Source organism: Prionailurus bengalensis, chromosome C2 (genome assembly GCF_016509475.1).
Source record: "Prionailurus bengalensis isolate Pbe53 chromosome C2, Fcat_Pben_1.1_paternal_pri, whole genome shotgun sequence".
Taxonomy (NCBI): Eukaryota; Metazoa; Chordata; class Mammalia; order Carnivora; family Felidae; genus Prionailurus; species Prionailurus bengalensis.
Window position 1 is genome coordinate 19,604,714 of NC_057350.1, and position 23,569 is coordinate 19,628,282.

The following is a 23,569-nucleotide window of genomic DNA, read 5'->3' on the forward strand; positions in this document are numbered from 1 at the left end:
GCTTTAGAAAGAAAACAAAACAAAACAAAACAAAACAAAACAAAACAAAACAAAACCTAGGTATCATTGTCTTTTTGAAAGTTGCTTCTCTCATTATTTTTATCTTATGTGTTCCAAGAAAGTGCCACAAAAATTGGCCTTTTAAAAGTTCAATTCTGTTTTAAAGATCGCTTAAAAAGAAATGTTAAATAAATAACATTTAAAGATGCTTAGAAAAGAAGGAAATGATATTTGGGATAGTTATATGCACAGATCTTTGTGTTCCTTCTTTGAAACTCTTTTATCTTCCCAGTGTAAGACTGGGATTCTTGGAGGAGTATTCTAGTTGACCTGGAGAGGTGGGACTATGGGGTTGGGAATACTAGACTGAATTATGAAAGCTGAAGCTGATAGCCTATAAATTAATTAAGATATTTTAGGAAAACTGTCAGTGTATGGTTGCCACGCTTCATCCTTCCACTAATCCAACCCTTCCCAACCTGCTCACCCCAAACATTCACGTTTGTAAGAGTGTGAATTGCCAGAGAGGATAGAGGAAATTCAGAACTATTATGCAACTACATAACTAAACAGCACTTCCTCCACAATTTGCAAATACTTGTTTTTCCGATAGCTTGTAAATGCAAAGGGGAGGCTCTGGTGGATAATCTTCATGCTCTCTCACTCTGCTCACTTGTGGAGGCCATGACCCTATCTTTATCAAGTAGTAGACTCATGATATAAAGGACCTAAGGATATGATTCGCAAACATTAGCCCACCTCAGAATCCCCTGGAAGCCTGTTGTGGCACTCTCAGAGTTTCTGATTTTGCGTGCTTGAGATGAAGCCTGAGAATTTACATTTCTACCAAGATCTAGATGCTGTTAATGATACTGTTCTCAGCATCACTCTCTGAGAACAATGTACCTAAAGAATAACTTCTCTTGGGGTGCATGATTGACTCAGTTGGTTAAGTGTCCAACTCTTGATTTTGGCTCAGGTCATGATCTCATGGTGTATGGGAAGGAGCCCTGAGTCTAAGACTTAGAATGAGACAGCTCTGAGTCCAAATCCTGGCTTTGACTCCTACAACCTCTGTGATTTGTTTTTGTTTTTGTTTTTGTTTTTGTTTTTGAGAAAGAGTGCATGAGCAGGGGAGGGGGAGAGGGAGAAAGAGAATCTCAAGCCGGCTCCACACGTAGTGTGAAGCTTGAAGCAGAGCTCGAGGTGGGGCTTGATCTCACATCCTGAGATTATGACCTGAGCCAAAATCAAGAGTCAATTGACTGAATCACCCAGGTACCTCTACCTCTGTGATTTTAAGCACATTAATCAAGTTCTTTCTCACACTTTCTCATACTCTTTAAAAAGGGGTGATTCTATTTTCTACCATTCTGTGTTGTGGTAAGTATAAACAAGATAATTAATGTAATGCACCAAACTCTGTTTCTAATACAGATGGCATTAGATGTATGATATTCACAATTATTTATTAAATGATTTAAAAGCTACTTAGGTAAAATAAAAATATGACCATTGGCAGTATATGTTGGTATATCCAAACCAACTTGCTAATGAGTTTTGAAGCACAATGTGTTCATAGTTTGATGACTGTGTAGGTACATGATGTTTAAGCACTCTAAAAAAAAATCTATGATATTTTTCTTTGTCACTGACATAAAGTGGCAGGTGCGGGCATGTTATTGATTACTCTGTTCTGAGTCTTGCTCCATAAGAACAAGACTTGATAGCACCACACACCTAAGAATGTCAGATAGGCAGGTTTCAGTGACACCTTTGTCACACACAGGGTAGCGATGTTCCCAAGGCTGGATCACATTCATATGCTCAACCTTTGACTTTTTATATGTTTAATTGTATATACCTGAAACATTTTTCTACCTATGCTTCTTTCCTGACTGATTCATATTTATACTTTCATGTTCACTTTGAATTTCACTCTAAGTGGGGGTCAGAAAGCATCCTATATATTTCCTTTTAGAACATTTAGTATAATAAATATTTATACAAGTTTATTGTTTACATTCATTATTAGATTCACCTTGAAAGTAGATATCATCTATGCCTAATTCATGCCATAAACATTTACTGAGTACCTAATATGTAATAGGATAGGTGCTGGAATAGAGGAATGAATGAAAGTCTTTCCCTGTGCTACCAAAAAAAATCTATGAGTAGATGTGATAATGGATAGAGTTAGATTTTGAATTGGAATTTGGGAAAGGTCTTCCATTCCAGCCATTTAAGTTGAACTTTAAAGATGATAAAGAATTAGTCACATGGATAGTGTGGTGAAGAATATTCTTAGGCTACTACACATTTATAAGTAATGCAAGTTGAGAAGAGCTTGGTGAATTCCAGAAAGGAAAGAAACAAGTTTGGGCCATTGACCAAGGATGGTATTGGATGCAGAGTGAACCCAGAGTTGTGATGTAAACAAAATTATGGAAGTCTTTATAGGTGATATTAAAGACTTTGAATGGTAGAAGCAAAACCAGAAGGTGTTTTCTCATAAAATGAAAAATAAAAGAGTTATTTTTTTCTAAGAAGGATTAACCATGTCAAATGCTGCTGAAGATCTAGAAAGATGAGGACTGAAAAGGCCCCATTGAAGTGAACATCATGAAGGAAATTACAATCTTTTCAAAAGCACTTTTGATGGTATGGAAGGAGTAGAAATCAGCTTTCCATGATTTGAGGAGTGATGGCAAATTCAAGAAGAGGGAACAATGTATGGAAAATTCTGTCAAGAACTCTGATTCATTACAGAAATAGTATGATTGGTGGATGGGAGTCAAGAGTGAAAAAAAAAGTCTTGCTTGCTTGCTTGCTTGCTTATTTATTTATTTATTTATTTATTTATTTATTTATTTATTTATTATTTTGAGAGAGGGCACAAGTGGGGGAAGGGGCCGGATGTGACAAGAGAGAATCTTAACCAGGGTCCACACTCAGCACAGAGCCCAACATGGGGCTCAATCCTATGATCCTGGGATTATGACCTCAGCCAAAATCAGGAGTTGGACACTCAACTGGCTGAGATCCCCAGGTGCCCTCCAACAAAGGCTAATTTTTTTTTTTTTAAAGAAGGAAACATACCTAGAACATGATGGAGTAAGCCAACTAAATATTTTAAAATGATTTTAAGATATCAAAGTAAAGTTCTTTATCGAGTCAAGTTGAAATTTTAGAGTCACACATTTTTTAGAACTCAGAGCCATTTATTTTCCAATTTTTTATCATCTAGTCTTAAAGTTTCAACTGTAAGCAGAGGCTTTTTCTATTTTTCATACCTCATACCTAAAGTTCAATCGGTTACAAGTCACTTTAGGAAATCCAAATGTCAAAAAATATTTTTTGTAGAGGCACCCGGGTGGCTCCGTCGGTTAAGCATCCAACTTCGGCTCAGGTCATGATCTTGCGGTCCGCGAGTTCGAGCCCCGCGTCGGGCTCTGTGCTGACAGCTCAGAGCCTGGAGCCTGTTTCAGATTCTGTGTCTCCCTCTCTTTCTGACCCTCCCCCGTTCATGCTGTCTGTCCCTGTCTCAAAAATAAATAAATGTTAAAAAAAAAATTAAAAAAAATTTTTTTTGTATAAAATGTTGAGTTACATTTCTTTTTAAGCTTTACGGATGTTGACACTATTTATATATGCAGCAATGACTTCTACTCTGATGTATTTCAAAACCCTTTAATTACTAAAGATATGTTTTGCACACGTCAGTAATGTATAGAAGTTTTTTTTTTCAATTCAGGGAAAAGCAAAAATAATAAATTTTAAAATCAGAAATCCATCCTATTTTCAAGCTCGTATGGAAAGGTATCTCTTCAAAAAGAAAGGAATGTTATTCTTTTTGAAAGTTAAGAGTGTTTGGCCATAATTTTTAGCCTTGTGGACATGATCAATCAGAAAAAAGTGATGATTTTCACAAATGAGTCAAAGGCCTCAAACGTTATGCTGATATTCTTCAGGTGAGAAAAACAATTTTTTCCTCACTTCTCTTTCATGGGTTTTCATCATGAGAAAGTCAATTTTCTAAACACAATTTGTTGTGCATCTCAGTAGGAGGAGCTGAAGGTCAAAGTGTCACCAAAGTTTGTGGCAAAAGCTCTGGGCTTTTTGGTTGAGGGGATAGTTACTGACTGGAATAAAAATGAAAGAAAAGTCATCTTTTTCATACTAAGCCCAGCAAATTCACCAGTGTTGTCTTTAGCAGAGAAAAAAAATGCAATCATTTCTACTGTCTCACACAACTTGTTTATCCCAGCTGTCATTATTCTGTGACTACCCTTTTGAAGCAAGCAAGTTCACTTCCTTTTCCAGTAGAGTTTGCAGTGAGTTAATCAGCTTTAGGGGCTGTTGAATAATATCCAACGGGGCAGGATAACTGGTCCTATTTTGTCCCTTTCCTCTGCTCAAAATGTTGTTGCAAATGTAAAGCGAAGACCCCAGAAGCTTCATCAAGTCACACTTCAAGGATATCAAATGTATAATTCTGAACATAGCTGACTCCACATAAACAGTATAAAATCAGTTTCTGTGACTCTAACTAATGTCGCTTCTCAGTGTGTGAGAGAAACATCCCCATGGGAATTTTAAAAATGACTCCTCAACCCTAGACAAAGAACTCTATCAGGAGGGGAAAGTAATCTTCCGAGGAGGCTGCTATGTATAGCCAAACACTCCCGCTGCTCAAATGACCTCTTTCGACTCTGCTCCAAAGGACAGCATGGATGCTTGAAGTTGATACAAACTATATAAAGTAGGTAGTTTTCTTCTTCCAAGATTCTGGAAAGTTCCTTCAGAGATATTTTCAATGGATTAATCATCTCCTGAGATTTCAATAGACACTTTATACTGGGTTTTGCAGGCAGGTTTTCTCTGTTGATGGCCCCTTCCTAACAGCCCCCTGGCAAAGCCCAAGGCAGCCTTCAAGGGGATTCTGCCTGGGTACTAAAATCCTCCCTGTTCCCAAAGAACCATTGTTTAATTTCAGGCAGTCCCCACAGGGAGTGGGATATTTTTGCACAAAAAGCATGTTAGGAAAGTGAGCACTTTTATAGGCTGCACATAATCAAATGTCTTTTTTAATTATCTCCTCTATGTGACTATCCCAGGCTAAAGCCACACACATTTTTTTCTTCTAAAATGACATGAATCATAAAACCACCCAGGTATCCACTGTCTGCACCATAACAATGTCTGATAGGTCGGGGGAAAAAATTCCAAGTTTTATTTTTATTTGAACAGGAAGCTAATATCTTAGGTTCCTTCTATTTTCTTCTTACTATTTTTTTTTTCTTTTCCAGATTAAGCCTGTGAGAATAAATGCATAACTGTATATAAATACTCAACTATATATAAATACTCAAATTTATAAAAGTGTATTTCTCAATAACAAATGAAGGGTAAATTCATTAATTTAATTTGACAGTTCCCCACCTCAAAGTGTGTATTTATTTTTGTGATTATTTTTTTATTCCCTAGATATGAGAAGCAAGAGACAGGGTACAGAGATGAGAGTGTTACCAATGAGGCAAGCCAACAAGATCAGACAAAAGTGTGTACAAAGTGCTGAGCACAAGTCTATAAGAAATGTAAAAAAGACACAGCAATACTGAGTGTATTCAAATGGCCATACTGAGTATATTCATTTTTCTTTCTGTCTTTTAGACTTGTCCATCTCACTCCCATGATGTGTAAATTTTTACTCATATTACATTGTTTCTCTCCCTCCCTTACTCCTGTGATTTGACTTGCTTTAATTTGTTTCTTTCCTGCTTTCCTGAATTAAAAGCCTCTTCATCTGCTTGGCCATCTCAGCCAGAAAGTTCAATGTTGTCCCGAATACTTCGTTGGTCCACATCTTGGAGTCTCATTCATAACCATGATGCTACTCTACTGGATCAAGTATATCCTTCTCTGCCACTCCATTGGCTGTGCCCGATTTTTTATTTATTTATTTATTTATTTATTTATTTATTTATTTATTTATTTTCAATTTCTATTTCTATTAAACTCTTCACTGTGCTGTAACATACTTTCTAGCTGTCGGCATCTCTTATATCTGCTACTGCCATGGGGGTTACATTCTAAGACTGTAACTATATCCAATCAAGCCACTGAGTTAATAAACTGTTCCTTGGATTCTATAGAATAAAGCTTTTAATACACTGTCTTATAGTCATAAAAGACTATCCAAATCTCTGTGAATATGACAATTTTTAGCTCTTGTTTTTATGATTCACACTCCTTTGAATCTTGCAATGTGGTGTCTGTCTTTATGTGTCATTATTTGTGAATTTATCTTACCATTCAAATTGTTCTTTGCTTATATCAGATGCAGTCTTGTCTTCCAAATGTGATTTGTCCCATTTAAAATCATAAAAAGTATATATATGTGTGATTTCCTTTCTCAGTTACTGGGAAAAAGCTCATCTATATTTGCCACATTTTTTCTTGAAATTTTTTTTAAAAAGCACCAAATATGAAGTATATCCCACATTAATTCTTTCCCCCAAATAGAAAAATATCTTCTCTGTCCATAATATGTCTGCACCATGACACTTTTTTTTTTTTTTCTAGCAACTCCTTTATAGGTAAACTATCAGAATTTTAAAGATCCACATTGTTTTTAAAAATTTTTAAATGTTTATTTATTTTTTACAGAGAGAGAGAGAGAGAGAGAGAGAGAGAGAGAGAGAGAGAAGAGTGTGAGTCTGGGATAGTCAGAGAGAGAGGGAGGCACAGAATCCGAAGCGGGCTCCGGGCTCTGAGCTGTCAGCACAGAGCCTGATGTGGGACTCCAACTCACAAACCAGAAGAATATGACCTGAGCTGAAGTCAGATACTTGACCGACTGAGCCACCCAGGTGCTCCGATCCACACAATTTTTTAATCTCAAAACTTTAAGCCAAATCTCCCTAAAATAGTTTCCTCTTTAAATAAGTCTTAACAATGTTACAAATACAATACCAGTTCTCGCTTGTAGTCTACTTAAATTGTATGCAGACATTTAAATCTAACACTGTCAAAAAAGTGTCATGTTCTTTCTATACTTGTGAACCTTTCATGAATTTTTGAAAATTTTATTTAAAAGAACATCATAGCCACTAACGGGCCATGACTCTGCTTTTAAACATCAATTTTAAAAAAAAATATCGAAATAAATAGTTAATTCTACAAATGATGCTTGGTCTGAAAATAGATTTGAAGGAGTTCTCATGTAATTTGAGGTTCTCCCCATGTCTGCTTCCAAGTGTCTAAGTTCCACTGCCTGGAAATCTCTAAATTAGAACCATTAAATCTGAGAAATACTCCAAATGAATGCTATTCCTTTTTCTAAATGGAGAAATCAGCTCAAAGGAAAAGAGACTACAGAGTCGGAGAGAAACGCCAGGGGTAGGGGAGTGGAGGGTCAGTGGTTTACTTCTGGACAAGGGATGTGCTTTTAGTGTCTGCCCACATCTACCTTCAAACATCTGCAACTCTACTGGAAGACTTTCTCCACATCCCTTTCCTACTCCTTGTCAAACATCAAATTCTTTTTTTTTTTTTTTAAAGTTTACTTATTTATTTTGAGAGAGAGAGAGAACACAAGCAGGGGAAGAACAGAAAGAGGGAAAGAGAGAGTGAATCCCAAGCAGTCTCTGCACCATCAGCACAGAGCGTGATGTGGGGCTCGAACTCATGAACTGTGAGATCATGACCTGAGCCGAAATTGAGTTGGAGGCTCAACTGACTGAGCCTCCCAGGCTCCCCTCGAACATCAAATTTTAGATATTCTAAGGTGCTTATGGTGAGGTCTTGTAAATAGGTTTTGCTGCTGCTGCTACTGTTATTGAACTTCCTCTACTTGTTTTCAACCTATTTTCTTTTGAAGTGATTATTCTTGGTTCTTACAAGTATTGTCTTTATCATTGGGGTTATATCTTTAATTTATCAAATTTCCATGACATGTTTTACTAAATCCACTGGTCATTTCTCCTTGACTAAAACTCTGCGGTATCAAGTTTATCATATGATCTACACAGATTTGTTTTTTTTTTTTAATGTTTGTTTATTTTTGAGACAGAGAAAGAGCATGAACGGGGGAGGGTCAGAGAGAGGGAGACACAGAATCAGAAGCAGGCTCCAGCCTCCGAGCTGTCAGCACAGAGCCTGACGCGGGGTTTGAACTTACGGAGTGTGAGATCATGACCTGGGCCGAAGTCGGATGCTTACCCGACTGAGCCACCCAGGCGCCCCTGATCTACACAGATTTGTAAATGCTCATTTCCTACCATCCCTTGTTCTTGACTTCTGGGTTTCAGCACAGCTTTATTCATTGCTGTAGTAACAGTGTTTCTCATATTCCATCCATGTTATTCATGTATTAGAAATACAGGAAGGATAAATTGGATATAAACAGAGGGTAAACAGAGGGTACACAGAGGATGCTGTCACAGAGGATGCCACAAGTGGTTTAATGAGCTGCCCTTTGGAGAAAGCGCTGCAGAGTGGCTGGGGCGGGCCAGGGCCATGAACAACGGTGAGTTCTCGAGAGAGAAAACTTGACTCATGCCTTTTCATGTATGGAAAGGTGGTCATATGTTTGAGAGAGCTTCTGGTTCAAACTGAAGCCTAATATTTCTCTCAGTGACTTACACTGTGGTGTAATCACTCAGTCATGTTACTGCATGTACCCTGGGTTTTTGCCTCTCAAGGCATCACAGCTGGGGAGTAATGTTCGAATACAAAATGGCAGAACCTCATTCCCCTGGGGATCTATGTAAGGAGATTTGGAGCTTCATAGCATGTGCAGCCAGCCTTCCATGGCTTACCATGATCCCCTTGCCTTTATTTCTGCTCATCTACAGCCAGAGAGAGACAACAGAACATTAAGATTTTCATAATGCTTTACATTATGTATGCTTAGAAAATGACCTTGTTTAAAAGAAAAATAATTGTAGGGGCACTTGGGTAGCTCAGTTGGTTAATTGTCCAACTTCGGCTCAGGTCATGATCTCATGGCTCACCATTTTGAGCCCTTGGGGTCTGTGCTGACAGCTCAGAGCCTGGAGCCTGCTTCCGATTCTGTGTCTCTCTCTCTGCCCCTTCCCTGCTCACACTTCTGTCTCTGTCTTTAAAAAGTGAGTAAACATTAAAAAATTAAAAAAAGGAAAATAATTGTAGAGAGTACTATAGTTTTACAAAATGGGAAATGAATATGTATATGCATTTTTTGTATCGGTGTAATCACTTCAAATGTCAACATGTCATGCTCTTGGTATGACATAATGGCTGTCCTGCAAACAGAAATAATGAAATGTTGACATTAATGAACCTGTAGAAATAGATATGCCAATCTAGGAAACTAAGTTTCTTGTGTTGACTTACAAATTAATAGGAAATTCTGGGTTTTCTAAAGTATCTTTAATATTATAAAATCAAAGTATGATACCTCTGGCTAATGTGGAATAAAATGGGGTTTAGGGAGCATGAGGAGGGGGGTGAGGACCCTCACATGGAGTACCCCAGCACTGGATGAAAGATTCTCTTCAGATTGGATGACCTTTCAGACCTTAGAGACCCAGGCTTCTTGCAGACACCTTACTAAGTTGTCTGGTAATTTCGGTAAATACCTCAAGTCTAAGCATCTTTGTCTAGCACTGATCACTCCACAGCATCACATAAAATCCAAATTAAAATGAACTTAAATGTGGGGATTTGGAGAACCTTTGGAGCAACTCTTGACAATGAAAAGTAGCCTGATATACACTAAGAAAACTCACTTCAGATCATTTTAGTAAAAGGCTGGGAAAAGCAGAAGAGCATAAATAGGTAGATTATAATTATTTGCCTCAAATCAAGCAACCACTTTCCCTTGGGGCAATGTGCGAACATTTCCAATTATACATTTATTTTACCCACAATGCATGGTCAATGTCTCTGCTTTGCCTCTGAAAATGCAAAATGATATAGAAAGTGGCATCCTCACAAAAGCCATACTTTTCGGACATGGACTCAGGCTGCTTCTCATTCATGACGCTCGTGACTTGCCACCGTCTGGATCTCCCTGACCAAGACAGCGTCAGCAATGTTAGTTACTTCCCTTGGGGATCCCCATCATCTCTTCAAATTCCTTAGAGAAACAGTTATGTTGGGGCAGATTAATATGATTAGTATCCTAAACATTTCTGAAAGTGGCTATGACTCATAAGGCTTAAAAAACAGCCTAGATTCATGAAAGATAAGCATTGTGAGATAGAGATATTTAAATTTTTTTTTAACATTTATTTATTTTTGGGAGAAAGAGAGAGAGCATGAGCAGAGGGATAGAAAGAGAGGGAGACAAAGAATCCGAGGGAGACAAAGAATCCAAAGCAGGCTCCAGGCTCTGTGCTGTCAGCACAGAGCTTGATGTGGGGCTCAAATTCACAAACCCCGAGATCATGACCTGAGCTGAAGTCAGACGTGTAACTCTGAGCCACCTGGCAGAGATTTGCAAACAAACAAACAAAACAAAACAAAAACAAACAAATCCACCAGAAACAAATATTTTCATGGCTGAATGTCCAACCCACTACGATTTCCACATTAATGTAAGTTGTCACATATGCTTCAGTTTTGACAATCATGCTTCCTATGCAGAGAGAAAAAAAAAATTTTTCTGGTATTGAATCTTAGGGGCTTAATACACTATTTCATTCCTCTTTTCCTTTTTTCCTTTTTGACAAACATCAAACCTTTCTCTTTAAAGATGGATATTGAGGGGAATGAATGGACTGATGATAGAACAAATAGGAGAATTGCTTATTTTATTCCTCCAACTATGTTAACCCTGTGTGATAATTAATCACACAGAACTATTTTTTTAAACATGAATCTGTCCCGAGAGGCCTTTCAGACAATTAGGTTCTTTGCAAGTGTTCAAAGATATGGTACACATTGCCAAGATTATAAACTCTCCAGATTCCTTGCTTCCTGTCACAGATCTCTATTAGCCTAGTCTTTCAAGACTTTATTTCCTACTGCTTATGAGAATATAGACAGAAGATGGCACTGTTTACTCATTAGTAATAGGTCAGCAAACCCTCTACTTTAAAGAAAAAGAAACAATGCTTTCCCTGCTAGGAAAATGCATAATACTATTAGAAATTGGAAGTGAGACTATACATACATACATACATATTCTCTCTGAGTCTAAATATTCTTACTGTAATAATAATACTAGACCGTAAGTTTTTGGTTATCTTCTTTTATTTAAAAAAAATTTTTTTATAGACAGTATGCAAGAGAGGGGGAGAGGAGAAGGGGGGAGAGAAAGAGAGAGAGAGAGAGAGAGAGAGAGAGAGAGAGAGAAGCAGAGAGAGAGAGAGAGAGAGAGAGAGAGAGAGAGAGAGAGAGTCCCAAGCAGGCTATATGCTCAGCAGAGTCAGATTTTGGTCAACCAACTGAACCACCCAGACACCCCATTGGTAATCTTCTTAAGACATCTATGATCACTGAATAGCACAATGCCTACCTACCCTAGAAAAGCAATGTAGAATCTGATTACATTTCTATAAACCAAACAAACAAACAAAACTTAATTGAATTTTGTGTTGGCTTAAAGATGATTCTTACTTAAACAAGAAGCAGGGCAAGTGTAAAAAAGAATTAGTTACTAATCTTGTACTTCAGACTGCTTGGCTATTTCAATCTTCTCTTTCCTTAGCAGAGAAATTTGATTATTCCCAGTTAAATCATAGAAAGTGTTTCATTATTCATAAGAGAAATTTTATTCCAGTTTTCAGGAGCTCTAAGAGAATAAACTATTTTATCTAGATAGATAGAAATAAAAGTATGTTTTTTGATGTTTTATTCTGTTATTGTAATTGTCAATATTGTTTCATAGCCCACCTTTCCTCGGGTGAACCCAAATGAGAAAATAAAATATGGTAGAACATTTTGCCCCAGTTGTTTCCCTAAAGTTTAAAGATACATTATCTGTGTTCAGTCTCTACCAATTAAACATTAACGGTTTACATTAGCATACATACCTAAAGACTTACTTTATCTTGTAAGTAATATTTAACTTTGCAGCAATATTACCTTTAAATATCAAAAGTGTAAATGGTTGTTTAGACATGGTTAAATGTTTAAGTATCCATTCTCATGACTCTCATGTTGTAGAGCTATTCACCCAAAATCAATTTCCACTTCTTGGGCACCGAACCAGCCTACATTTCCTGGTCTCTAAAGTTAGATGTGGCCTTAAACCTGAGTTATGGCCAATGGAATGGGCATCGAACAATGTATGCCATTTTTGTGCTAATGCTTCTTGGAAGGACATATGGTTCCAACAGCAAGAGATCTATTTTTATCTCTGTTGCCCAGATGCATATGGCAGGAAGACCCTAAGGGATAGCAGAGCCACAAAATGGAAAGAACTGGGTCTCTGTGTCTCCATGTAAAGGTATGCATCCGGGGTCCAATAGCTGTTAGGTAACTGGGAAATAAACTCTTCATTTCAACAGTTAATATTGCCCAAACTAATAATCTCACTTAAAAAAAAAAAAAGGTAAGGGGCTAGGAATCACATGGTAGCACATTATTTACTATGATCCTTTAGAACCTTCTCAGTGGAAATAGGGACACCAAGTAGTAAGTTCCTTTTGTGATCATGGTATCTCCCCTGCCAGGTAAGTATTAGTAAGTTCCTTTTGATGAGAGATCCAGGTTGCTTTGCTCATTCAACTCATCAGCAATTTTCTATCAAAAGTGGATGTTCAGGGGCACCTGGGTGGCTCAGTCAGTTAAACCTCTGACTTTGGCTCAGGTCATGATCTCGGAGTTTGTGAGTTCGAGCCCCGCGACGGGCTCTGTGCTGACAGCTCAGAGCCTGGAGCCTGCTTCTGATTCTGTGTTTCCTCCTCTCTCTGCCTCTCCCCTGCTCAGGCTCTGTCTCTCTCTGTCTCTCAATAATAAAGAAACTTAAAAAAAGAAAAGTGGATGTTCATTTTTCATTCATCTATTTTTCTTTAATTTAAAAATACCAATTTATCATCAATTGTTAACTTTAGGGTACATTTACACAGGTATCTGCCTCCTCATGCTTTTGCTCAATTTTCTCCATTAGACAATATAATGGAGAAAAATATTTACAACTAAAATTAATAGCAGTCATTTATGTGTTCCAATGGATAGGGAGTGAGTTTTCTGTTTTCTCTTTTCTTTTTTCTTTTCTTTTCTTTTCTTTTTTCTTTTTGTTTCTTTTCTTTTCTTTTCTTTTCTTTTCTTTTCTTTTCTTTTCTTTTCTTTTCTTTTCTTTCTTTTTTCTTACTCTTTCCTTCCTTTCTCAGAGTTTAGATTGCAATAAGAAAGTTGGAAATTCCAATGTTACAGTTATGAAGAGGACCTGAAGAGACGGCCTACACAGTAGAACCATCAATGATTAGTCTTTGGTGGTGCAGAAGGCAGTGGAAGCCTAGAGACAAGCAGAGAGTGGAAAGCTAATTTTTTTTCCAAATAATGATGTAAGAGGGAACAAGTTGGATGAATAGGGAGGTATGACATACAGTCTTAGGAAGAAGAGTAATTTTTAATAAAGCCTGATGTAACCCAATGCTTTTGGTATTTATGGTAAGGCCATGTGCTGCTTCTTTTCCATCCTCTGCTCCTCTATTCTTGTTCTGTGCCATAGAAGAATGGTTCATGTAGAGTCTATTTTTCTGTTTCCAGTTGGTCTTGGTCAGGGGAAAGCACTTGCAGGAAAGGGGGTGCTAGAAGGAGAGAGAGAGACAGCAGTGTCCTTCCCTTCCCCCTTCCCTCTTCTGCCCAGGATTCTGGGAAGCCCTGATATCACTGAAAGCATTTGGATGTGATAGCACTGCTTCCTTCCTTTGCCTCTTCAGGCTTAGGGTGGCAATGGCTTCCCTGTTTTGCTGACCTCTGACTCTTGCTGTCTCCATTTTTGGTTCTCAAACCTCTAATTTGTCTCTTTATTAAAGTCTTTTCAGGTAAACAGTGCTGGGAAGACTCACCTCCCACCAGGACCCCAATTAATAGGAAGTGATTGCTGTTGGTAGTGGTGGTGGGGTGTTACAGAAAAGCAACTGCACTCATATTTGGTCTGGTCACCATGTTATAGTGATTTACTGACATGAAACTTCATGACCTTCTATATCCAGAGAGCAAGACGAGACCATTTGTGTACTTTCATTGTTGCTTACATGTACTATGTCAACATTGTGAATTTAATGCCATAGGCTTTTTACTTCAGGGGTTCCTCTATTGAAACAGTTAAGACAAATAAAAAAAATCTCTATTTATCCAAACTTTACCTACCAGCAGCTGCTGAGCTTTTGGGTGGGAGGTGGGGAAGTATGTGACAGGGTGTAAGTCTATGACTTTTGGGTTTTAATGGTATTTGTGAAGGAGGAGATATGTGAATTCTTCAGCAGAAAGGAGAGAAGAAATTAGTCACAGGTGAGAAGCCAAAACAAGATCAATAATTCATCAGAAGAGGTTTTTACAACTAGAAATGACTGGATGTACTTAAGCTGCCTGGAAATGTTGAGAAATCTTGGGAGAATGCTAGATTTCTTACAAAAAGTGGGTTTGGTTAATGGAGATGATTTTAAAGATGAATTTCAAGTAGTAGCAACCCCAGTTAATATCTGATTAATCCAAGTCTAGGTTAAAGCTACACATAAATTTATGGGTTTGAGTTCTTCTTACAGGATACATGTCTTCCTTTGCTTTATGGTTTTAAGCTTTTTTTTTTTTTTAATTTTAGACTGGTTTTAGATTTACAGAAAAGGTTTGAAGATGGTACATAGTTCCCATATACCCTATGCCTAGTTTTCATGATTATTAACGTCTTACCTTACCCACGGAACATTTGCTATAACTAAAGAACTGACAGTGACATATTATTATTAACCAAAGTCCATGTCTTATTCAGATTACCTTAGTTTTTACTTAGTATACTTTTCCTCTTCCAGGGTTCTGCAAGGACATCTCATCATATTTAATTGTCAGTTCTCTTCAGCTTCCTCTTTCTTGGCTGTGACAATTGCTCAGACTTTCCTTGTTTCTGACCTTGGCAGTTTTGAGAAGGGTTCATCAGTTATTTTGTAGAATGACCCTCAGTTGGAATTTGTCTAATGTTTTTAAACCAAGGGTATGGATTTTGGGGAAGCAAAACACAAGGGTGAGCTGTTTTTCTCATCGCATTATATTAAGGGCCTATGTTATCAGTCTGACTTGTTACTAATGATGTCAATGCCTTATTTTTTGACCTACATATTCTAGGTTCACCACTAGATTGCAAACCCTCTGAAGATGGAGACTGTGTTTTTCTTTACGAGGTGAAAACTACTTGCTATCACTGCTAGAAATGATAGCTTTTTAATGAATTTGTGAATTCCCCAACATTTTAGTATATGATATGTAGAGACCATACAGAACCAGGCAGTCTACTTCTGTCTTTACAGTCTTGACAAAGTTATAAAAAGCCGACCAAAAAGCAGAAATTTTTATATCATAACAAAAGTGAATGCATGCTACATGAAACTGGAAAAGCCAATTTTTCAGTAATGTCAAATGCCTTTTCACCTTAGTGGTGTTGTGGCTCTATTGTTCTTTGCACTTTACTGTTTAAATTCCTTTCAAAAAATGTCAGAAAAACATGTGACCTTAGATGTCTGACAACCCAGTTCCTTAGCCCACTTAATACACAGAACCAGAATCTGTTTTCATTGATTCCTTTGGGGAAAGTTTACACTAACCTTCGCAAATTTGGGGATGGGGATAAGCACTTGTCTTCAGATTGCCCAGAAGTTCATCAGTGAAGAAGAATGATTTGTCTTTTGAGTGTCCTTTGCTGATGGATGTGGGATATGTCCTAGTTAGTACCTTCCAATGTTCAGAAACTTGTCATAGGAACCCTTGGAAGCCGTGGTACAAACCTTCTCTCTTGTAGGGACAGATACTTTTTCTTTTTCTTTTTCTTCTTTTTCTTTTTCTTTCTTCTTTTTCTCTTTCTCTTTTTCTTTCTTTCTTTCTTTCTTTCTTTCTTTCTTTCTTTCTTTCTTTCTTTCTTTCTTTCTTTCTTTCTTTCTCTCTCTCTCTCTCTCTCTCTCTCTCTCTCTCTCTCAATGGTTTATTTATTTTACAGAGAGAGAGCATGAGCCGGGGAGGGGCAGAGAGGGGGACAGAGGATCCCAAGTGGGCTCTAGGCTGATAGCAGCAAGCCTGATGCAGGGCTGACCTCAAGCAAGGTCATGACCTGAACCAAAGTCTGATGCTCAACAAACTGAGCCTCCCTGGTGCCCTGGAACAGTTAAATTTCTTGTACCTAGACTACTTTCATCTGTCTTAGGTTCTTTTGCTTTTTCTGAAGCCTGGTTTGCACATGCAGAATATTCCTAGAGTCTGCATAAAGAGGAAAGGAGACAGTAATGGGGTAAAAAAAGAAGCTTAGGTTCTTTTCTTGATATCATTTTTTCCTTTTCACTTTGGTTCAGATAGTTTCACCCAGTTCATAACTAGGTGGTAAGAAGATTCTCATTTTTGACTTTCTTTGATGATTCTCTGCCCAATTAATTTTCAAAAACTATCTCCTCACTGCATCGTTTTCCAGATTGTACCAAAGTCTTCTAAGCTATATGAATGGATGAGATTCCAGCTTACAAAATAATGTCAATGTACTTATTACATTTGCCTTTTCTAAAATACAAATTGCATGGGCTTTCATTCAGCAAATGCTCATTAAAAATTATTAAACAAGACATTTGTACTTTTCAATTGTTTCAACAATATCTTTTTATTTATAGAATTTTCATATTTCAGGTCTAAAAGATATAATTTTGCCTTGTTTGCATTTGTTATATTCACTGTACATCTATTAACATTGTTCACTAAAAACGCAGACTCTGTAGTCTATTGTTTTCTCCTTGAAAAGAGCATCCATTTCAGAAGCCTGCGATTATGTATCTGAATTCTATTTGATCAAATGAAATGATTTTAAATAGTATCTATTACAGGTGACAGTGAATTTTAATTATTTTTAAAAAATATTTTTTAAATGTTATTCATTTTTGAGAGACAGAACATGAGTGGGGGGGAAGGGCAGAGAGAGAGAGAGAGAGAGAGAGAGAGAGAGAGAGAGAGAGAGAGAAAGAGAGAGACACAGAATCCAAAGCAGGCCCCAGGCTCTGAACTGTCAGCACAGAGCCTGTTGTGGGGTTCAAACCCACAAGCTGAGAGATCATGACCTAAGCCAAAGTCAGTCGCTTAACCGACTGAGTCACCCAGTCTTCCTATTTGCCATTTGTGTATTTTTTTTTAGGGAAATCTATTGAAATGATTTGCCCATTTTTATCTGGGTTGTTTACCATTTAGTTGTAAGTGCTTTTTATATATTTCTTTTTTATTTTCCTAGTGTTTGCGCTGGCGAGTCAAGTTAACAGCTTAATTTTTAACAATCTAGTTAGGTTTAATACTGACCTAATTTCAATTATCTACAAAAATTTTACTCTTATATAACTCATTTCCCTCTCCTATCCTTTGTACTGCTGTTGTCATATAAATCCCATTATTATACACCACGTGCCCACCAACACAGATTTATACTCATTTCTTTATGTACCTTAAATGAGGTAGAAGAGAAAAGATTTACAATTCAAAAACAAATGCACTGGGGCAAAAACTTTTCATGCAGGGAGCTCAGAGTCAGGTTAGTTAAAGATAGCCTTGCAAAGGGGTTCTTCTAGGGAATGACTGGACAGGTTAAATAATCATTCTTGGGAAATGAGATATTGAAGTAGCTCCAATCCCATTCCCATCCAATCTCCAGTGGCTAATAAGGCTGTAGATTTTGATCATGTTTCTGTGCTTTGATTTTCAAGCCTATCTCAGAACTGGAGATTTAGGGACTCAACTAGGGCAAATTAAATCACTATAATGCTTGCCATTCTAAGATTCAGTTACTTTTCTTGAATAAACACTCACATGTATCTTGGATTACTACAAGTATCTTCTTAATTTCCAGAGTTTTGAAAAAGTAAATTCTGAAAATCTTTGTGAGTTTTGTCGTTTCTTTTATAGATGAGAAATAATTTTGGAAGTCTTTATTCAGCCATTTTTACTGACTACCTTATTATATATTTGTGTTCAAAGTAGCAAGACAGGGTAAAAGAAGCCTTGAGATTTGGGAATCGACAGAGAGAGAGAGAGAGAGAGAGAGAGAGAGAGAGAGAAAGAGAGAGAGAGAAAGAGAGGGGGAGTTCCATATGAGGCTGAAGAATTTGTCAGTGGCTAAATTATTCAGTTTTGAAGATCATACTTAAGAGTTTAGTTTAGGCTTTATTTTATTACTTAGTTTAGTCTTTTTGTGTGTGAAGAAAATATTTATTTTAAGAAAAAAAATTAGTTAAAAAAATTTAACAAGTTTCACTTAGCAAAATACACCCAAAAGGAAATCAAACTACAAAAAAAAGTTTTAAGTCAAGGCCTCACTAAGTCCTACAGTATTAGCAATGTGTCTCCATTTTCAAAATTAACTTATTCTTGGGGGCACCTGGGTGGCTCAGTCGGTTTGGCTTCCAACTTTGGCTCAGGTCATGATTTCATGTTTCATGGGTTTGGGTCCCACATCGGGCTCTGCACTGTCAGATTCTCTCTCCCTCCCTCTCTCTGCCTCTCTCTCTCTCAAAATAAATAAATAATTTTAAAAACACTAACTTATTTTAAAAAACTGAAATTTAAACTGAAGTGCTCGCTTCGGCAGCACATATACTGAAATTTAAACTGAAAAGATTTTAAATAAAAATGAACTATAATGAACAAACATGAAAAAAACTCCTCTTTGAATTAGGGATCTGACACCTTGAGTTTTCCAAAAAAGTATGCCTCTCAGTGTGTTCATGTCATGTGATATAAAAGATCCATGTAATGTACTTAAAACTACTTTAACTTAGATAACATCACTCTGAAGTGTACTACGAAAATGTTGAGAAAAGCTGAAAGTAGTTTAGTTTTTACTCATTATCACATGATAATGTGATAAGAAAGTCTGCATGAGAAAACACTGAAGAGGTGATTTTTTAATGCAGATTACGCAAAACTCGTGGTGCAAAATGGGTCCCACAGCTTCCTCTAGAGTAATAATTGCTTTTCGCTGCTTGTTGGCTGCCTGTGAAAATTTGATCGCAATAACTCAAATGCTCCTACGAAACTAGTCATATCCACCCATGCCGCTCTGGCCTCTACAGTCAGTCCCGTGACAGCCACTCACAGACTGACTCTCGAGGCCTCTGGGAGTGGACTGGGTGGCCACTCCCATGCCTTGCATCATCTGGTTGCTACACACCCCTTGCTGGCCCCAGTTGCAGAATTCTGGAAAGGTTCTACGTATCCACGTTGCGTGTTGGTCCCGTCTTTGGACATGGCTGCCACAACTTCTTCCTGAGTGGCAAACTCCATGTGGGCTCCGCCCCTTACTCTTCAATCAGAGCCACTGTCAATATGGACTTTCACAGGGTTAAGTGGAGAGAAGATGTCATAAATGTCATTCTCTGTGTCATCGTATGGCCACCCTCTCATGCGGACTCAGTGTACAGTGGTACTCTGGGTAGTGAGATCGCCACCTCCGATCTGTGGTCACACCTGCCCGAGAGACAGTAATTGAGGTCTCTCCCCAACAGATCAGTGGTGAAGGTGTAGCCATCGCTGAGGACCCGGTACTCCTCAGAGCCCCCATAACTTGCACTATGAACACCAGACCTCATCCTCTGTAGGTCCGCTTGCTTGATGATGCCAATATGCCTGTTGGCTATGCCAGGGTGGTCATAAAGCCCCCGCCACTCTTGAGACATGAACTTCAGAGGGGGACCCTAGTATGACCTAGCTTCCTCCTGATTGCTCTTGAAAACTTCAATATACCTGTGCCCTATTCTCTCCTTGTGCTTCTCTAGGCCCTTCTCAGCTAACTCCTGTGAGGGGAACTACACAAAGACCTCCCCTATAATCTTGCCCTTGGGGTCCACAGGCAAGGTGGTCCACAATTCCAACCATAAGAACAGAACAATTTCTCCCTTCGTCATCCAAATGGGAGTCCTCGGGCCACACAAAGCCATCAGTGGCTTCAAGACCTAATCCACCTCAGTTCTGTGTGACTTAAACACCTCCATGTACCGGTGCCCATGCTTTTTCTCTCTTTTTTAAGGGCCACTTTTACATCGGTTTCTGATTCAAGTCCAACAAAAGCCTCACCACTCTGCCTGCCTTCTCTAGTGTAGATGAAATGAATGCCTGCAACCCCAGCGTGAATTGTGCAGTCAGAAAGCAAATTCTGCTTATCCTTAGCAGAGCAGGACTGGGACAGGCCTGACCTCAAGGCCTTCACTTCCTCAGGGCCCTACATCATGGACACTTGAGAGGAAAGACGCCAAATGAGGTTGGGTGCAGCTTTTTGTGACTTAAACAGCCAACCCCAGGGGGCAGGGGGAGATGCCCATAGTTGGAGACACTCCTGGTAGGTAATGAATTGTCCTAAAAAAGAGCTATATGACCATCTTGCCTCAGTGTCACAGCATTCACCAGAGCAACCAGGTGGTGGTGCTGGGGATTGGGATGGGCTCGAGCCCCCTTCCTCCTGGGAAAGGCTTTTAATCTTTATTCTCAAGGTACAAGGATGTCACCAGAGAGCTTTCAGTAGAAGGACAGTATGGACTTAGGGAGATTCATCAGCAAGGAGAAAGAGAGAAGACAACTCCAAGGTGGTACATAGAAAGGAGTGGAAATGAAAGGGGGTGGACATAGTTGAGAGCTATTTGGGAAATAAAATGAACTGGGCTGTTGGTGGATTGAAGGGAAAGCCTGAGGAAGAAATTCACAAGAGGACATGGCTCCCCTGCCCCTACATCACCCTGCAGGTCTGATGCCGGCTAAAGGGTCTGAAACTACTACCAGAGTTTCATCTTGGATGAGTGAATATAAAGTGAAACTGCCGTGAAGTGTAGTCATCATCAGTACAAGAAGTACAGTGATCTCTCTCTCTTCAAATTGACAAAATAAAAAGAAACTCCTTAGAAGCAGAAGGATTGGCAGAAGCTCTGGTTACTAAGAGAAGGCAGGAGAAGAGACAAGGGACAATGGCTGGAAGTAAAACAAAACCAAAATCAAACACCTTTCCATCTCCTCCTCTTAGAATTTTATGGAAATCAAGACACCGAAGGAATCTATTCTTAGAGACTACAGCTCTGTTTTTTCTTGCAATTGCTTGAGATCTCATATGAAATTTGATTTAACAACTCAAAATATTTTCACAAAGGCTAACATTTTCACCCACCCTTCCTTGATGTAGCTATGAGCTCTCCCTATGTATATCTCTAATCATGCCCTTGAGCTTTACCTAAGTGCCACGATTGCCACAATCCTACTACCGCTAACCTCTCATGGTGACATTAATAGCCCAACTTGGGATAGTGCACTTATTGTTTTAAAGACTTTTCTTTTTTTAAAAAATGATTTTTTAAGTTTATTTATCTACTTTGAGAGAAAGAGAGAGAGAGAGAGAGGTAGAGAGAGAGAGAGAGAGAGAACGAGTTGGGGAGGGGCAGAGGGAGAGACAGAGAATCCAAGCAGGATCTGCACTGTCAGCAAAGAGCCTGATATGGGGCTCAAGTTCACAAACTGAGATCTTATCCTGAGCTGAAACCAAGAGTCAGACACTTAACTGACTTAGCCACCCAGACGCCCCTGTTTTAAAGGTTTTTCAATGGCTTACTCCCTTAATAACAAATTGGGAATTATGACACTATCAGGAATCACCAATTTCCAAATTAATTGCTTGACCAAGATAAAAAAATATCCTATACTGATATAGGATGGCAAACACCAAATAGTAATAAATGTTATTTAAATATCAGAATGGTACCAGGATATATTAATCACATAAAAAAGTTTGTCATATAACTATCAACATAGCATTCCTTCACAAATTTAAAACAAGGACATTCCACATCTAGTATTATATTGTACAGGTAAACTATAACTTTCATACACATAAAGAGAGTTTTTAGAATAATGTGATTTCACTATTGTTTTACATAGCAATGAATTAGAAATACCCTAAATGAATTCCCATAGTTAAAATTATGGTGATAAATTATGAAAAAATGAGATCCTTCTATATGTACTTACATGGAAGCATCTTCATGAAATATTAACAAGAAGAAGAAAGGTGCAGAACAGTTTGTATAATGTATTACTATGTGGGGGGAAAACATATATGTGATTATACAAAGGCTACCTTTGAAAGGATCCATAGGCAACTGGTCATAATAGTTAACCGGAAGGGGAAATGAAAGGCTGAGAAGTTTGGAAAGGGAAGGGATTGTGTGCTTTTTTGGTATATGTTTTCTTGTATTTTTAAATGCTGAACTATGGGTATATAGTAATTAGTTTAACTAACTTAAAAAGTAGTATGCTTAAGCCTGAATTGCTTACCTGTATAGCAGGCTCTGTCTATCTATCTATCTATCTATCTATCTATCTATCTATCATCTATCATCCATCTATCTACACATACACATACATAAAAATATATATATATATTCATACACTGTATTTGTCTATGTTCTCAAGAGAAACAGAGCCAACTATCTATCATCTATCTATCTATCTATCTATCTATCTATCTATCCATCCATCCATATCCTGCCTGGCTAGAAAGTCAGGCAGAGTTTCTACATTGCAATTTAATTTGGAGGACAATTTTTTCTTCTGAAAATCTCAGTCTTTGCTCTTAAGGCCATCAACTGACTGGACGAGGCCCACTGCATTGCAGAGGGTAATATTCTTTACCCAAAGTTTACTGATTCAAATGTTAATCATATCTAAAAATTACCTTCGCAACAATATGGAGACTGGTATTTTGCAACAAGTGGACTTCATAACCTGGCTAAGTTGACATATAAAATTAACTATCACACATACACTGAGAATCTTGCATTTAAAATTGAAGAACATTTCTAAAAATGGGGCAAAGGATAAACAAGTCAGTGAAAACGTGTCCATGACCTACAACTTTTCCCTAATAAGACCACCTATTCAGGGTAAAGAAATGAGGATAAGTTTAGCAAAGAAGGAGGCCTTCTGTTAAAGACATGCCTTTAGATAGAAATGCTCCAGTTAGGATGATGTAACTTTCCCTTCCAGATATCATGGTATCCAAAAATGAGTGCTATCTCAGTATGGATAGTAAGAGAAAAATGGAGAGCAATAAGAGAAGGAAAACAAAATGAAATAAAAACTAAACGGTTTATATAAATGCATCAAATCAACACATTGTACATTTTAAACTTATACAAGGTCATATGTCAATTAAATCTCATTAAAGCTGCTAAGACAATAACAGAAACAGAAATGAGGCAAAACAAAAAAAAACTAAAGTGTTTGAAGTATCCTGCAAGTGAGATTCCCCTATCTTTTGGCAGTTAGCAGAAGATTTACGTGTTACAGGCAGTTGTGTTTTGTCATGAGTTAAAAGGAACCAACAAACAAGAATATGATGTACGAGGCAAGGCAGGTGATTGTC

At 37.9% G+C, this 23,569-nt stretch overlaps 1 pseudogene; it reads right to left on the reverse strand.

The window, feature by feature from the left end:
- Positions 1 to 19,105: 19,105 nt before the first annotated feature.
- Positions 19,106 to 21,994, reverse strand: LOC122492329 (annotated as a pseudogene).
- Positions 21,995 to 23,569: the final 1,575 nt, after the last annotated feature.